The following is a 17,979-nucleotide window of genomic DNA, read 5'->3' as shown; positions in this document are numbered from 1 at the left end:
TTTTTTTTTTTTTAATGTTCATCTTCTCTAACTTCAGCTTTAGTTTCTTGTTCACTATGTTGGTCCTTCCTTCCTTTTCCAGGGAAGATAGAACCACAAGAGGGGTGAAGTAGTTCTGCTTTCTTTTTGTTATCAGTTAACAAACTTATTCCCTAACAAATCTTAACCCCACCTATCTGCAGCGAACCATTCCTTTCCTTATGCTCAATCCTAGAATTGCTGAAAGGCGTCCCTTTACTTGATATTAAAATCTAAGACTTGGTTTGTTGTGACTGTTAACTTTCATGACTATTAATGTATTTCTGTTTTGGATATGTAAACATACATACAGCCTTAATTATGGGACCTTCTTCCTATCTCTTATTAGAAAACCTGAACAACCAGTGCTTTGTTACTATAATAAAATATATGAAGCAGGTCAACTTTGTAAATATAAGAGTGTTACCGAGACCAAGATCCCTAACACATGAGTATTTAGAGCACAAAACCCTACCAAGTACCTTGATTTCTTTAGATACTTCATTTCATTTTGTTCCATCTCTCTTGAAACCTCTTTACTGTTAGATAAAGTCCATAGTTACTTAAAAATACATTGCTTGTGTATTGTTTTCCATACACGTCTGATAGCTGTGTGGGGGACATCGCCACTCTCCCTGGAGGTTTCTATAAACCCGTCAGCAATCATTGTTCATTATGTCTGAAGTAAATATTGCCTTATTTCCTCATACCAGCAGAGTAGATGAAAACAGAAACGAGCATTGGTAAGTGTGACAGCTGATGCAGCAAGCAGATGTTGAAGATAATTCTAAGGCTTTGGGTGTAGCTGAATGAAGAAAATAGTGTTATCACGAGCATTCTAGAAAAGGCTTTGCTTGTGCTGGGGGGTGGTGGCTCTTCAGCAATTTGAATTTTAGACATACTGTATTAGAACCACTTCCAGAGTGGAAGAGATAGTGATGTGTTAAGAAATATGAATGATATGAAAAACATGGAAGGTGGAAGAGGATTGGGAGCCAAGCGTGAGCCATGTCACACATGGAGGAAGGAAGGCCAAGAGCAGGAGTCAGAAAGGGAGCAGACACAGACTGGCCTCCCTGTACTGTACAGCAATGAGTCAAAGTTTTGAGATATTGAAGAGTTTGTGTATTCTAAAACCAAGAAATATCCTTTGACTTTTGGGCATTCTCACGTTATTTTAGCATATTTAACAACTCAACATGAAGCAGGTACTTGTGGCTCATGTCTGTAATCCTGGCTACTCAGAAGGCTGAGATTTGAGATTTGTAGTTCAAAGTTAGTCTGGGCCAGGAAAGTTAATGAGACAGTTTTGTGTGTATGTGTCAGTCCTGGGGCTTGAACTGGGGCTTGGGTGCTGTCTCTGAGCTTTTATGCTTAAGGCTAGTGCTCTATCACTTTTGAGTCACTGCTCCATTCCTGGCTTTTTGGAAATAGAGTCTCATGAACTTTCCTGCCTGGGCTGACTTTAATCTGCAATCTTCAGATCTCAGTCTCTTGAGTAACTAGGATTACAGGCATGAGCCACCAGCACCTGGCTACACAGACACAACAACAACAACAACAAAAACAACCAGAAACCAACAGAAGTTCTCCAAATAGCTCAAGCAGGTTCCATTTCCTGGCAAAGGGCAGGAAGGAAGCCATGACTCTTCGTGATCACTATGTCAGCTCTCACTGTGGAACAAAGCTAGTGATTTATCTAGAGTCAGAATGAAGTTCTTCTTAGTCCACAGTTTAGAAGTAGCAACTCTGAAGAGTGGAGTTTTTAGAAGCACATACACTGCTCAGAGCACCCATGAAGACTAACGTAAAGCACCTTCTTGGTGAGGGAATCTCTAAACACTCATTTAAACTGTATTCCTTACCCACGCTGGAATAAACCTTTTCTTTCTTCAGCATGCTCCTTCACATCACTGTGACATGTACTGTCATGCTCATTCATTCATTGGTTCATTTTTGATGCGCTGTTTCCTGCATTGGAATGTGGGTTCATGTGGACATACTTCACCTCTGTTTTCCAAGACTAGGACAGCAGGTAGCTGATGAATGACACTGTAAAGATTAGTTTTTATAAATGCATGTAAAAAAGAAATGAAGATTAAATACTAAGGAAAGGAACTATAAAGGTGTGGATAGATGTTATTTTTTTTTCTTTTACACCAAGCATGTCTATGTCTATGTATCTTGGGACAGATACTCAGTCCTGTATAGTGATTGGTGGCCATTAGAGCTATAGATACTTTACTCTTGATGGCAGTAAAAGAATACTTTGGAAACAATTCTGTCAAAAGAAATGAAGTTTTCAAAATGTTGGTGTCTAAAGGGTCCCTTCTTGGGAAAATAATTCCTCTACTAAATATTAATTTCCCTCTAGAAGCATTTCTGTTATGCCCCTTCAGTGTACTGGTTCTTTAGACTTTGTTATTTCCTCAACTGTATTCGCACCCTGGACCACTGTCTTCCAGATCTACTTATAGGTATGTAGAAGGTCTTGGCTCCTTCTGTCTTATTCTCAGAGATACCAGAGCTACAGGGAAATACTTGATGGCTTAAACTCTTACTGGTTTTGCGTTCACATTGACAGTGCCTTGCTCTATCCTAATGGTAGCCTGTTTGTGCCTCTCATGTCTTTTTGGCAAAATCAATCAGTAAATGCTTATGAATGACTGTTGGGTCCATATCAAGTCTCAACTGAGAAAGATTTGAAAGTGTTACATATTTTTCTCACTGAAGGCAGAGCTAAAAGCAGAGCAACTTGGTGCAGTATGTCCAGCCTGGTCTTCTTTTACTGTCTTCTCCCACATCATACTTCCTCGTTTTGGGGAAAACAAACAAACATTTTCTTCCCTCTTCACCTTTCATTATTTACATGGGCTGGCATAGCTGTGTATATGATTTTGGTGACTCAATATAATTTGGGATTTTTAACAAGCTATGGAATTGAGGAGCAAAGCTCTTGGAAGTGACAGCAGGCCTTCCCATTTCAACTAGAACGACAAGGCATTAGGAGTTATGTAGTTATGTAATGCTGTCACGCAGCTCCGGTGGGTTACAGAACAGAATGATCGCTCCCAACAGGCCCAGAAATCCACCTCATGTCCAGGACCATTGTGCCCACTTGCAGAGACAGTGCTTGCTTTGTTTGCATCAAATCAGCAGGCTCCTGATTATTAGCTTAGCTATTAAATTAAATCACATTCCTGGAAAGGGAAATGTTGCAACTTTTTTTTTTAATGGTAGAGGAGAATTCCTGTTTGAAAATCCAGACATGTAATTATTGCTAGTGACATGACCATTATACCTCTTGGACAAGAGAAGCCTGTGTTTTGTTTGATTTAGACAGTTATAATTTGTCATAGTCCTGTGACTGCTAGCATGTTCATATGAAATCTAAAAAAATTGCCTTTGCTAGTTTTACTCACATGGGTTTCGGTGCTATGGGTTGGACATGGTTTGAGTAGAGGCCTGGTTTGTCCTTATACATTCACATTCACCTCTATATTGATTATGATATAATCTCCTGCTTAACACCTGTGACTAGTGTCCCATTGATAATAAGGTCAAATTCTCCTAAGTTCATCTTCTGCCACTCTCCCCTGGTTCTCTCTCCTTGTGCCACATCAGCTTTTGTCTGTCTTCCCAGCTTTCCAAGTCATCTTGGGGAATGTGTTCATTTGAAATGTTCTATCTCACTGTTTACTTGAGCACCTGCTCATTATTATAATGTGTGCCCAATGAAACTTTGATTTTGAAGATTAAAACCTGATCCCTCATTTTCTGTTTTTTTTTCTTTTTTAAGGGAGCATTAAATTCTACTGTCAATAGACAATTGCTGAATTATCAATTATTTATCTTCTCTGTTTGAATGTTAGCTTTCTATATTAGTATATTTGCTCACTTTCTGATGCTGTAGTGAAATACCTGAAGCTGGATACTTTATGGAGACAGGTAGTTTATTGGGCTCACAATTCTGGAGGTTCAGGCATGAACCCCAAGTCAGTTTTGTGAGGACCTCATGGCAAGATAGCAAGCTGGAAGGGAGGGGCCAAGCCTATTTAACAACCCAGGTTCCCACAAACATGACCACAGTCTTTCCAAGAATGTGCCCCTAATGAGTTAAGGACCTCCCATTAAGCCCCACCTCTTTAAGGTCCCATATCATCTTCACATACCACACTGAGGACTTGGCTCTTAATGCATAAAGATTTGGAGGCAAACTACATCCAAATCATAGCAGGAAGGCCATTGTTTTTTTTCTTTCTATCCATAATAGTACCTTGAACAGTAGCAGCTAAATAAATATTTCTGAGCCAATAAATGAATGCGAGTAGGATTTGTGGCTAAGAAGGGACACACTTGACCTTCAGCTACAAACATTTCATGATGCGTGTAATGACTAGCAAGCAAATGTTCTAAGATGTTAGGGCACTAGTTCAGTACTAAAAACATATTAAATTCAGAGACCAAGACAGTATTCATGTTTAAGGTTTAAAACTTGGCATGGGGCAATCAGAATGGCTCCAGATGACATTCTGATTTTGTTTGCTCAGCATGTTTCATGAACAGAATGTTGGAAGATGCTGTGTAGTTTAATGACTCATGAGTACATTTCTTGCAACGTATTTATTTATATATAGATCACGTAGCTGGTTGATTAGCTCGTGTATTCATTTATTTGATACCCCCACTTAGAATTGTAAGAAATCAAACCAATGCACATTCCACCCCGTTCTCAAGTCAAGCAGTTGGCTCAAAGGCATTTACAGTTGCTAGAACAATAAGGGCAATGTGCATGCACCCCAACGAATGAGAGGCTATTGTGATGTGTAGTTTGATTCAGAATATCAATCTTGATGGGAAAAGAATTCTGGAGAGGAAAAAAATCTTATGATTTTCAGTAACTTTTGCAGTCATGACAGCCAAATACAAAACTGATTGCCTTCCAGGAGCGCAGAATAATCAGTTTAATAAATTCACTTCAGTTCTCAATTGTAGTGAAGAGATTGCATTGGTTAACTTTGTTTACTAACTGTTAGCTCACAAGGAAACATTTTTATGTTTTTTAGGGGGGAATGGAGTTTCATATAATTTTGACAATTTTTTAAGCAATTGCGTAAAGGAGTTTCAGTTCAACAAATCAAATTATGAGTACATTGTGCCTCGATAAATGTCACTCTTTCCATCATTCTTTCATATGCTTTTAATAAATATTTGAAAACAATACCAGCCAGTGGCTTACACCTCCAGAGACTGAGACCTGAGGATCATGGTTTGAAACTAGCCTGGACAGGAAAGTTTGTGAGACTTTTATCTCTAATTACCAAAAAGCTGGAAGTAGAGCTCAAATGTAGTTCCCCAGGCTTGAGTGAAAAAACTAAGGGACCGTGCCCAGGCTCTGAGCTCAAGCCCCAGTACATAAAATAACCCCAAACCCCCAAACACCCCTTCCCTACAATATATCATGTAATTACACTGCTTTTGTTCATTACCATAAACATTTGCAGAGTCCCATTGTGTGGCACCAGGCATAGAACCCTGAACAGGACAGATAAGGGCACCATAGACAGCAGACACATGAACATGTTGCTGCTAGGAAGGAATTAACCTAGACATGTGGTCAGTATGACAGGAGATGAGGGGTTTGTCTGAGGAGGCACTGCCTGTTTATGAGAACCAAACAAGGGAGCAACCATGAGAAAATGATCAGATCCAGCTGCATTTTAGACAACAGGAACAAATGCAGAGAACTATAGGTGAGAGTGAGCCTGCTTGTTTAAAGAACTGCATGTAGGCCAGTGTGGTGGGGTTTACAGAGGGAAGGAAATGGTTTGGGTGATGAGTTCAAGGGCATAGGCAGAATGGCCTTATATACTATTGAAGGCCACTACCATTTCCAACTGTGCTAAGAAGTCAGCGGGAGGTAGTTTCAACAAATGTTCTTAATGAATAATGAGGTTCTTAATGAATAATGAACAGGGAGGTGACCTGACCTGATGGTTACTATTTTATTATTTAAATTACTATTATTATTACTGCTGTTATTTTGGCAGTATTGGAGCATGGACTCAAGGCCCTTGTGCTTGTTGCCCTATCATTTGAGTCATACCTTGAGTCCTTTTGCTTTGGGTGCTTTTTTTCAGATAGGGTCTTGCTTTTATTGCCTCACTTCCTGTTCAGGAGTATACCTGTACTTCAGTCTGGTCTGTTTTAGGCTTTCTGTTGTAGCTGGAGGCGAGTGTCACCCTGTTCAGCTTCTTTCTATTGAGATGGAATCTCATGGACTTTAAAAGGGGGTTTATTTTAGCAGTCACTAAGAGGTGATGAACAAGCATTATATATTTTTATTTTAATTTTTTCTTATTTATTGTCAAAGTGATGTACAGAGAGGTTACAGATTCATACGTTAGGCCTTGGGTACATTTCTTGTACTGTTTGTTACCTCTTCCCTCATTCCCCTCTCCTCCCTCCCCCTTTTCCTCTTTCCCCATGAGTTGTTCAGATGGATTATTTTATTGACTATATCTAGACTTTACTTGCTTGTATATAGTGTTTTGTTTAACTGAATTTGGAAAAAATCAATTGGAGATAATTTATAGAACATAATATCACTATTTAGAACCTCATAAAAATATTCATTCAATTACTATTCATGAAGTGCTTATTACTGATATGGTTATAGGCAAATTTCTAGAGATGCAAATATACTAAACTCTTATCTTCAGATTTGTAATTAGTCTTAATTCCCCAGAGAAACAGTAGTCACTCAGTTTTACTTTTTGTGGTTTCAGTGGTCCATGGCCCTTCATGGTCAGAAAATAGTATATGGAAAATTCCAGGAGTAAACATTCCTAGGTTTTAAGCTGCATGCCATTTTGATTAGCATAATGAGGTCTCCACCATTCTACTCAGCCTTCCTAAGATACGAATCATCAGTTTGTCCAGAGAATCCATGCTATGTAATGTTCCCTACCAGATGCTAATCAGATTTCTCTTGCTGAGGGCCAAACTTTCAACATAGGAACCTTTAGGGGGCTTTCAAGACTCAATCTGTAATGCTAACCAGTAGCTGCTTAGTAGCCATTTCTGTTATCAGATTGACTGTTGTATTGCAGTGCTTGTGTTCAAGTAACCCTCATTGTACCTCATAACGGCCCCAAAGCTTAAGGGTAGTGATGTTGCGTGATTGGATATACCAAAGAGAAGCTTATAAAACACTTCCTTTAAATGAAAAGACAATATTCTCAATAAAGCAAGAAAAAAAGTATGCTGAGGATGCTATCTTCTATTTATGAAATTGCAAAGAAGGAAAAGCAATTTTGTGTGACTGTAGCGGCTTTACATCATACTGCAAAAGTTCTGGCTGGTTTGAAAGTACTCAGTTATGATGGAATTCATTAAATGATAAAGTTCACTACTGTCTTTGGTGTCAGGCATCCCAGGGAGTATTGAAATGTGTCTTCCACAGATACATAAATAAGAGTAGCCTAGTGGAGAAACCCTGTAAGCAAACCAACAAAATGTGGAAAGAGTGTTGCTATTGTTGTGAGTAAAGCTGCAGTTTGCTTGTCGTTTCTTTTGGTGCATATACACACCCCTTTGTGATGAGAATGTGCCTGGAGTGAATTGCTAATAGGCATCTTTAGCTTTTGTAGGTACTTGGACTTTATCCTAAAGAAGGATTTGTGTTTTAGAAAGAACATTTTGTCTACCAATCACTGGTTGGAGTGGCAAATGAGACTAGTTAGGTGCTTATTATACATTCCCAGTTAACGCATGTGATCTAAATTAAGGCTTAGACAATAAGGATGAGGGAGAAGACCGGAATAAACTGATTGAATGGAGGAACTGGTAATGGGTCTGTAACTTCAAGAGAGCTTTAAGAGAGACGAGATAAAGTTGTGAGTGAGTCTTACTCTGGGTCCAGACACTTAAATTTGAGTCCCTGCTTTTTCTTCTTCACAGCTGCATAACTTAGAACAAGCCACTTGGCCTCTTTGGGCTATTCCATTTTTGTAGCTATAAAATGCTTTATGAGGTTATTATGAGTGGTACACAAAGCTGAAATATTGTGATTATTATCATTATTATTAATTCTTTTGGTGATACTGGGGTTTGAACTCAGGGCTTTGTTTTGGCTAGGTGGGTGTCATATCACTTGAGTCTCTATCCCTTTTTGCTTTGGTTATTTTCGAAGTGGAGTTTCCTTTTTCCCCAGGCCAGCTTGGACCATGATCTTCCTATTAAAATTGAGATGACAAGCACATTTCTTGGTTGAGATAAGGTCTTGCCAACTCTGCCTTGGGTGGCGTGGAATTGTTACCCTCCTGATCTTATTTAGCCTTCCATGCAATTGGGATGGCAGTACATACCAGCATGTCCAGCTGTTGGTCTAACTTCTGCACGTTGTTCTTGAACCACAATCCTCTCAATCTTTGCGCTTCTAGTAGCTAGGAACACAGGCATATGACCACTGTTAGTTATTCTTGAGAAAATTATGTTCATGGCAGAAATTTCTAAGAAGGAATCCACAGTGCCTGGAGAAATCTAGGGACAACAGGAAGTGCTGAAACATTTCCACAGGACCCACAGCCAGCTAGAGGAGTAATGAGGGCAGAGGCAAACTCAGAAGGCTAATCTTAATTTCTTCCATTTTTGCAAGAAAATTTGGTGGATTTCATAACATAAAACATAAAAATTCTCAGGATTTTTTTGAGAGCATATTAGATCACGAATAGTATTGTTAGCAATACCTTTACTTATTATGTAGTTCTTTGATCTCAAACACTTCAAAGTATATCCCACATTTAAAAATAGTTATTCTTATGATGGCGAGTTAAGGAAGTAAAGGTAATACTCTTTCCCATTTATAGATGAGGAAACTAAGACTAAGAGAGATCAGTTGACTAAGTTTATATTAATTAAACAGCTTTTTTACTAATGGGTAAATCCATCAATAAGCCTTATTCATTCTTGTTTCTGTGCTGTTGACAGTATTTCTCAAGTGCTAGTAGATCTTTTACATTTAAAATCACCTAAGATGCTGGTTAAATGCAGATCCCTGGGCTTTATTTTAGTTCTTCTGATCAGAATTACTGGAACAAGGGCTCAGGAGTCAGTACTTAGCCAATACTGCAGTCTCTTGAAGACTTGTTATTGTTCTCAAGGGAAACTACAATTACGTCTTTAAGAATCCATTGTTTCCTGGTGACGTTTTACACAAAAAAAAGCAGTGTTAAAATATATTTTACTCAGGAATTCATACTTCTATAACTAAAACTTTAGAACTGTTTTCTGAAGAAGTTGTGTTATTTGTTATCTCTGTAAAGTTGAGTAGTACCTTTGTTTAGGAACAAGTGATTTAACATTTACCCATGAGATGTCATTGGTAAGTATCAAGGAAACTATGGCTGAGGAAGTAGTTTCTATCCATGTGTCAAACGGTCCCATCCAGCTAAAACTTACATAGGATTGACAGTACAAGAAATGTATCCAATGCCTAACGTATGAAACTGTAACCTCTCTGTACATTAGTTTGATAATAAAAATTTGGAAAAAAAAAGTCTGCCCCAGTGACAAAAAAAAAAAGAATTGTTCTCCTTATAGTCTTACTGTGCATGCAGTAATGAAATCAGCCATACTGTATTGGTCTATGGTATTTCTAGCATAGGACCATACGACTCTTAGGCTCAGATAGCTTGTTGACTGTGTTTCTAAGAGATTGAGCCCTATAAGTGTAAGCTAGTCAGTTATTGGCTCATGACTCTGCTTACTTAGATAATTACAGAGGTAATGCACTTATTTGGGTGATCTCTTGGCACTTTGTCTGATTCTTTGTTATATCTATGGCTTCTAGTAGCTGCCTAATGGGACTTAACAAACAAAACAACCAAATTAAAATGAGTATACTAACCCATTGCTGAAATACATAAGAAGCACTAGCAAGTGTTTGGTGATTGATTGATATGGAACCAGGAACAGAATCTAGTTCCTTGCTGTTTTTTCTCTTCCTTCTACGTTTTCTTTCCCCCTTCCATCTTTAGCATTGAATCATAGGGTTGCAAGAGATCTTATCCTCTTGTTCTGAGATCCCATTTTTTTTTTAAGGCTGCCACTTATTTACCTGCCATCTATTTAACATCTATGGCAAATGTACTAGTAATAAATGAAAAACATTTTCATTATAATCTGTACCATTAGATTTTAAACATTAGAAAGCCCTTGTTTCCTTTATAGACTTTTAGTCCTTTATTTTGTCTCTCTGAATACTGCTTTTGCTGACTCACATCAAAGTCAAAAGTCACAGGAATGATGAAAGTATATTGTTCTGAGGATACATCATTACTTGATAACATCATTACTTGAATTCTGAAGTTTAGGAAATAAAGATTTTATTGGATTTTGAAAATGGAGCTTTGACTATTATACTTGATTATTCTTATAATAATAGTGGGAAATATTTACTTGGCTGAAAAGTGAATTAATCTCATAGGAAAATGGGGAGGATAGAGAGATTCTTTAATAAGTGGCTTTACAGAATAAGAATCTAACTAATAACTTTATTTTCAAGTTTGGAAACATCAGGCAGTTACTACCCCTGCTCCCTGCTCCTGGCCCAGGATGGGTGAAAGAAAGCCTCATGGGGCTCTCTGTGGGATTTATGACTTGCTAGGAAAGCTCTGGGCTGTGGGAAGATTTTCCATTCATGGGTGGCTTCATTCACAGAGACTATCAGGTCAAAGGAAGCTCACTACTTCCTGCTGACCTTCATAGACAGAAATTGGCTGGGCTGCACAAAAAAATGGACTGGATTCCAGAAAGCCAGGGCACCTGTTGATCTAAGACCTCAAGATAGGCAGACTTTGGGCAGCAGAGTCTCTGAATGAGAGACTCAGATGAGAGTTGTGGATTTTGAAAGTTCACTCTGAATAACAACTTGCAATGTTATTTGGGAACTCTTAACAGAGACAATTTTAACTCAATCTCTCTTCCCTCTAGGCAAGTCTTCTCAAAGCATGAGATTTCTTCTTTTTATGAGGTAGAAGATCAAGACATTGAAACTTTAAGCTTTTGCCCTAGGTTCTATACTCAATTGACCTTGGAAATGGAAGCCAGGGATAAGCAGAGGTGCCATCTGTTACCCCAAGTACTGGGGAAGCCGAGGAAGAAGGATAACCTAGACAATATTAAAGACCCATCTAAAAAAACCACAACAACCCCAAAACAAAACCAAAGAACAAAATACAAAAAAAATGTAAATAGATCCTAGGTAAATTTGTAGCATCTTCATTATTATCATTTTAGCAATTGGAGTTCCTCCTTTCCCTTTTCTTCCTTCCCTCCCTCCCTCTCTCCCTCCCTCCTTCCCTCCCTTCCTCCCTCCCTCCTTCCCTCCCTCCCTCCCTCCTTCCCTTCCTTCCTTTTTTTCTTTCTTTTTTTCAGAAAGGGCTTTTCTAGGTAGCCCAGCCTGGCCTCTATCTCTCAACCCTCCCACCTCCTCCTCTAGAGCCTTGGATTATAGGCATGCACAGCCTTGTCCAGCTAGCATTTGAAATTTTATAGTCATAAAGGTGAACAAGGAGCTCTGCAAACTCCTACAATAGATTAACTGTTGAATTTCCCTGCTGGAAGATTTGGGATCTTTAAAGCATTCACCAGAATGTTTAGAAATAGGGATTTGTGCTAGAGAAGAAAGTCTGTTATGGATTAATGCTGAACCAAGTCCCCAAGAATACAACTGTTTTTCAGGAGATGGAAAAACAACTTCCTGTTTCCTTAGGAGGGTTCCTGGACTCAGAGGGTGATGGAGGAAACCATGCTGAGAGAGGATGGGGAGGGTTTGTGAATCTGTCTGATAAAACACTGCTATTGTTTGTTATCATAACTCCCTTAGCATTTTCCTGAGGACAAAGGGTACTTACTAAACATAGAAACATGGCTGTATGTTATATTCAGGCTGAGGCTTCTTCTTTTTCCACATCTCTCCTTTTTCATATTCAGAGGCATAAATTTCCATTTTGTATAAGATGATCGAGGATCGTAATAGCAACAGAAATGCAACTAGATTGGCTACAGAAAGACAAGTGTTTTAAAAGCATGAAGATCTCGCTTGAACTTACCAATGGAACAATTCAGGAGAAGTCTTAAGCAGTAGTATGCTCATAAAGCAAAAGCTTTGATTTATAGCATTTGCTAATTTCCCCAATATAGATAGTCCTATCATAGTTGAATTCACACTACTAACATGCCATTGAGCATGGAGTTGAGGAATACACAGCTCTTATAAGTGGTTCAAGCCAGCTCCACTGGCAAGACTTTGGTATGTTTGCATAATTAGACAGAAGGCATATATGTTGGCATATGTTTGTAAGTATATATATATATATGCATATGTATATGGAACTGGCAGTGATTTTTTCTGGGTTCTTTGCCCAGAAATGTCACCAGAGCTGAGGTGCTATGTGAATTTGCTGTATGCACAGGTGCCTCTTCTTGAGCTTGCTTTCTTTACTCTTGAAATCCTCATATCTGGCTGGTACTTTTCCAGATGCCATCCTTAGCCTACCACCCTTTCTCTTTTGCACACTCTGCCTTGAAGAGTGAATCTGTTCTTACGGATGGAATCTGTACATATTTCCAACTGAGACACTTCTCCCTAGTTTTAGGTTTCAACTACCTGTTGTGTTATACCAATGATATATCCCCAGAGATAGCTCAAATTCTATATTTCTGAAGGTGGAATTTAGTACCCCTCTGATCCATGAAAATCTTGGCTTTCTGTCCTTAATCTTTCTCATATGGATAATGCCATTTGTTTCTAATCACCCCCACTAAACATTGCTGATGCTTTCCTCTCCATCTTCTTTCCATCTCCCTCTTTTATCTTTGTATCCAGTCACTTGTCAAGTCTTCACAAATTTCTTTGTGATTTATTTTTAATGTAACCGTCTAAAATAGTCCCCTACAGTTGCTCATCTGAGCTATCGACAACCCATTCACAGGCTTCCCAAATTCAAAGCCATACATATTGAATCTGTTCTCCACACTGACTTTTACCACCATGTCTCAACATACATCGTTGGTTTCCTGTTTCCCAGAGGACCTGGAATCCCAGTCCATTTGCATGCAGCCTGTGTCCTTCATAACCGGGGTTGGGATGTGTGTGTGTGGGGGGTGGGGGGGCGGGGGCTCTGCCTTTCTGTCCAGGCCATCAATCCCTTTGTCATATTGCTCCTACAGCCTTGTTTTCTTCTCATACTTCATTCTTCTGAATGACTTTGTTTATGCTGGGCTTGCTGTCTGCTGTGTCCTTACCAATGTAGTCAGCCCCCAGTGTAGGTACTACATACTCAGGAAGCCCTTTCTGACACTTCCGCTACCCCAGACCCTTGTGGTGTATCCATGATAAACTGCCTGCCTTCCCACCATTTTACTCATATTATATTGGAGCTCAGAAAATGATTCCCCCAGGTATGGCTTTTTTTTCAGTCTGAAAATTTTGAGCTGAAGGAAAAGAGCTCAGAGAAAAATGTTCTATTTTTTTTCTTCTGCACTCCTTTCTCCTGTTCCTCAAAGCAGGCTGTAGAAATTAGAACTCCATTCCACCAAAGCCAGTGCTAAAACCTAGAAATATTACATAAGCCTTTGCCCACTTTTCTGGGTGAGACCTAGCTATGAATATGAGCTCTGACCTGTATTGTCTGATAGCAAATAAGACATTCATTTCAGAAGGAGTCTTGTCTTTACCCAGGAAGGGGCAATACTGCACACAAATCTCGTTGGGTTCCACCTCTCACTCTGTCACTTAGGTCAGACATTTGTGCCTCTGCATGGCTGTCTATTCTTCATTGAACCTTAGGCGTAAGAACAGACTGTTTTCCCTGGATCTTTGAATCTTCATTTTGTTTTCCAAATTAACTTTTTTCTTTTAAAAATTTTTAGAAAAATTATTTTGTTTATTTTTTGTTTACGTGGTACCAAGGAATCACACCCAGGGCCTCATGCATGCTAGGTAAGCACTCTACAACTAAGCCATATTCCCAGGCCTGAATTTTCTAAAGGCTCCTGTATCATATAGAATTTGCATTAAATCAATTTATTGTACTTTCTGTTGTTGTATGTCCTCAGTTACAGGAACATCAGCTATGACCTTCAGATAGATAAGGAAAGATAGCACACCTTTCTGTCTGTGGTTCTGGTGGTTTCTATACTTGTTTCTTCTCTTGGACCGAGGGTGTCAGAGCTCTGTATTTTAGCTCTTTGCACAGTACTTGGCACATGGTACTATTAGTTCATACGGATGGATAAATGCAAGAGACATACATTCTCAATTTATTCTCTCCCTCTAACTAGCATCGGATTGATAGACAACAAATAAAAATGTAGGAAACTATCAGTGTGGTGTGGAATTTCCTCAAAAAACAAACAAACGACATAACACCAAGAATGAAATTACTATAAGATCAAGCAGTTCCACTACTGGTTATATATCCAAAATAAATGGAATGGTCACATCAAAGAAATACCTGAACTTTACTATTTATTGCAGTACTATTTACATTAGTGAAGGTACAGAATCAACCAAAATGGCAGTTTATGGATAAATGGATTTTAAAATGTGGTATATATGCATAATGGAATATTATTAAGGCATAAAAGGATAAAATCCTGTTGTTGAAGCCACATGGATACAACTGGAAGACTTTGTTAAGTAAAATAAGTCAGGCACAAAAAGACAAATACCACATGTTCTATTCTCACTCATTTGCAGAGGTTAGATCATATGGAAGTAGTTGACTAGAAGTTACAGAGGCTAAAGTGAAGGAGATAGGAGGAGGCAGGGAAAAGGTAGATAAGAGGCCAAAACCTGGTTGGGAAAAAGCAGTTCTAATGTTAGAGCAGAAGGTTCCCAGCACAATATTTGAGGTGATGGAAATGCTAATTATCTAATTTGTTCATTACATGTTATATATATGTATATGTGTTTCCTATTACAATACTGTATGTCATCAATAACATATGTATCTCACTTATATTTTGAGTTCAGATAAATAATACATAATATTTTAGAACTATAACCAAGTCCCAAATGCTGCACCAGGTATACTTATACTCCACCGAATTATTCAGTTATTTATGATTTATCTGAAATTAAAATTTTATTCTGCATCCTTCATCTGGCTATCTTTACCTAGCAAAAAATGAATTCATGCCTAAAGTAGAAGTTCAGACAGTGCAGTAGTTGCTCCATATGATTGACTGTGCATTTTTCTTATGTCTCTGAATGACCAAAATACACACAGCTCAGTACTGAGCTGTGCTGACCTCACCACATGCTCTGTCATGTGTCATTGCATCCATGGTGTTTTCTGAGAATATGTTTTTTTTCTTTTTTGAATGGCAGGAAATCTAACATATGCATTTGGTTACTATGGAGAGGTGAGAAAAACTTATTTGTGAGTTGGCTCATTGGGTTTGTCATTGCTGCTGGATAGTGAGTAGGTGGAGGGCAGTTGGAAAGAGAGTGCAAAATAAACCCTTGGTATAATTTGGGATGAATGTAGGGACAACAATATGCATGTTCTTGGGGTCCGTGAGATGTGGAGTTGAGCTTAGGTATTTTTGTGGGGTGTTGACAACTAGAGCAGTGCTCAACATTTACTCTGGCGCTCATGCCCAGGAGAGTGGGAACGGATGCTCAGTAGCCTGGGATAGCATGGAGGACTCCAGCTCTCTATGCTGTGTCAAATGACTGAAGGGTTATTTTGCTTGGGAGATTTTTGTCTTATAAATGTGAAACATCTGAGTTATTAAGGGTTTGTTGTAGAAGGTGAAAGAGTGTATTTATCTGTGACTTGAAACAGAAGGGAAAAATGGTGTTATTTCATCTCTCACACTTTTTCCTCTTTTCATTATGACAATTCTGAAATCTCACAGCTAGGACACCTGGGCGGAATTGTAGGTATTTATCTCATAGGTGTTAGACATGCTTTTTTTGTTGTTGTTAATTTTTAAGAAAACGTCGACTTGTAATGGCAGAAAGATTTACCATGAGAACAAGTCAGGAAACGTTTTTGTAACCTTGGTATCATGATCTTGTCACTAAGGCAGTGGCCTCTGATTGAATCCACATTGAGCTGTTTCCTGTTAGCGTGCTAACCCACAGGGCAGCCACAGCCCTCCATGTCTCCTTTTCTAAGTCTGAGTTATTAAACATTTGTCTGCCAAGAGTGCCTCCCTTTTCTTTCCAAGTTTAATTCAAAGTTATTAAGCTAATACAAACAAAAACAGGCTGTAAAGTCTCTTAAATGGATTATAGACGTATTGAATTTTTTGCTTCAAAAGTGAAGCTTGTAACATTTTTGCTTCTTCAGTCTGGCCATATGGTACTGTGTGTGTGTGTGTGCGCGCGCGCGCGTGTGTGTTTTCTTCTTACTACTTCATTTCAAAATAAATCCAACAGTAAATAGATTGCTTAAAAATATGTTCTGAAAATTGTACTGTTTCCATTTTTCGTAAATTAGAACACATTTTAAAAACCATGGTCTCCCCCCCTCCATCATTGCAAATAGACAAATAGACAGCAGGGTATTTAGTAAATCTATAGAAAATGACATTAAGGCAAACATCCCAACAATATAAACCTGCATGTTTAGTTTTTTGGAACATAGTTTTAGCACCATAGCAAATGTATTTGTCACTTTTTGATTTGTCCTTGTGTTCGATTATTGCATGAAGAGAATGACTTTTTTCTTCGGTGCTACTGGTACTGGAATTTGAACTCAGAGTCATTTCTGTGTGGGCTGGCCTTAAACAGTTGATTATTCTGATTTCACCTTCCTGAGTAGCCAGGATTACAGGTGTGAGCCACTGGCTCCTGGCTCAGAGTTGTTAAAGCTAAATATTAAACATACCTCATTAGCCATTCTATTAGCTACAGACACACAAACCAAGGGCTAAAAAGCATGAAAGAGAATCATGTATGTATATTGAGGTTTTTTTTTTTGTTTGTTTGTTTTTTTTTTTTAGAATGAAAGCAGGGCTGAAGGGAAGCGACTGGGTTAATGAGAAACATAATTCCATTCCCAAGGGAGAACTTTGGCTTCCTGCCAGATCTGTTTTCTGGCAGGAAAAGGGACCACTCCATCAGGCCTTTGACAAGCTTTTTTCTTTTGTTTGAATTTTTGGTCACATAAATACTCAATGAAAAATTAGTTCTTTTAAGAAGTCATTACTTTTAGTAAGGAAGATTTCATTTTAGAGTGGAGTTTGTATTTTAAAGTAAAACAAGACTTGTTAAGTTCAAATTATTGAGTAAGGGAAACCCAGCATTATCACAAAATAAGGAGGAATTATCACAAAATAAGGAAGTTTGAGTTAGAATTTCAGCTTGAATATCCCTAACTCCAGAGGAGCCATTCATTCTGTTGTTAACACTTGGCACACACACACACACACACACACGCACATTTTTAACTGTTTCTTTTTTAATAATGTATAAGCAGGTAATTATTTTGAACACTTCTTTTGAAGTGCAATGTAAAAAAATAACAGACTTGAATCTTAGTGCTCCATTAAGAAAGAGATCAAAGAGAAATAGATGTTTGAATATAAAAATTAACATAGTTTATAATGTCTCAATCTTTGTTTTAAGTGAAAAGTGGTCAATACAATTAAATCTTAAATGCATTTTAGTGATTTACCAAGTCAACATTTTTTCTGAAGTATGTTCACTCCAAAGTACTGTAAGATGCTCTGAGAATAAAGGGAAATTCATTTGGAAATGTCATGCACCATATCCTTCTCTTGGAATTTAATAACACATGTTAGCACCCTAAGGGCTAAGAAAGTCTACAATGAAGAAATGTCTGCCTTTTTTGAACTTGGGAGTCTCCAGGCTTGACTGCAGCACCTTTTGTTAGCATTACTGTTTTACAACATGAACATAAAGCAATACTGCACCAA

At 38.3% G+C, this 17,979-nt stretch overlaps 1 protein-coding gene and 1 long non-coding RNA gene across 2 annotated transcripts in view; one reads left to right on the top strand and one right to left on the bottom strand.

The window, feature by feature from the left end:
- The window catches only part of Rgl1 (ral guanine nucleotide dissociation stimulator like 1), a 125,178-nt gene that overhangs the window by 22,702 nt on the left and 84,497 nt on the right, over positions 1-17,979 (top strand). The window lies entirely within an intron of this gene.
- On the bottom strand, positions 16-17,100 carry LOC125359303. Its single transcript, XR_007212527.1, has 2 exons — positions 16,405-17,100; positions 16-1,352 (listed from the first exon to the last, which is right to left on the bottom strand). It is a non-coding gene; the product is annotated as an uncharacterized LOC125359303 (long non-coding RNA).

This window comes from Perognathus longimembris, chromosome 11 (genome assembly GCF_023159225.1).
Source record: "Perognathus longimembris pacificus isolate PPM17 chromosome 11, ASM2315922v1, whole genome shotgun sequence".
Taxonomy (NCBI): Eukaryota; Metazoa; Chordata; class Mammalia; order Rodentia; family Heteromyidae; genus Perognathus; species Perognathus longimembris.
Note: the sequence above shows the minus strand (reverse complement) of the source record. Positions and strands in the feature narration are given on the sequence as shown.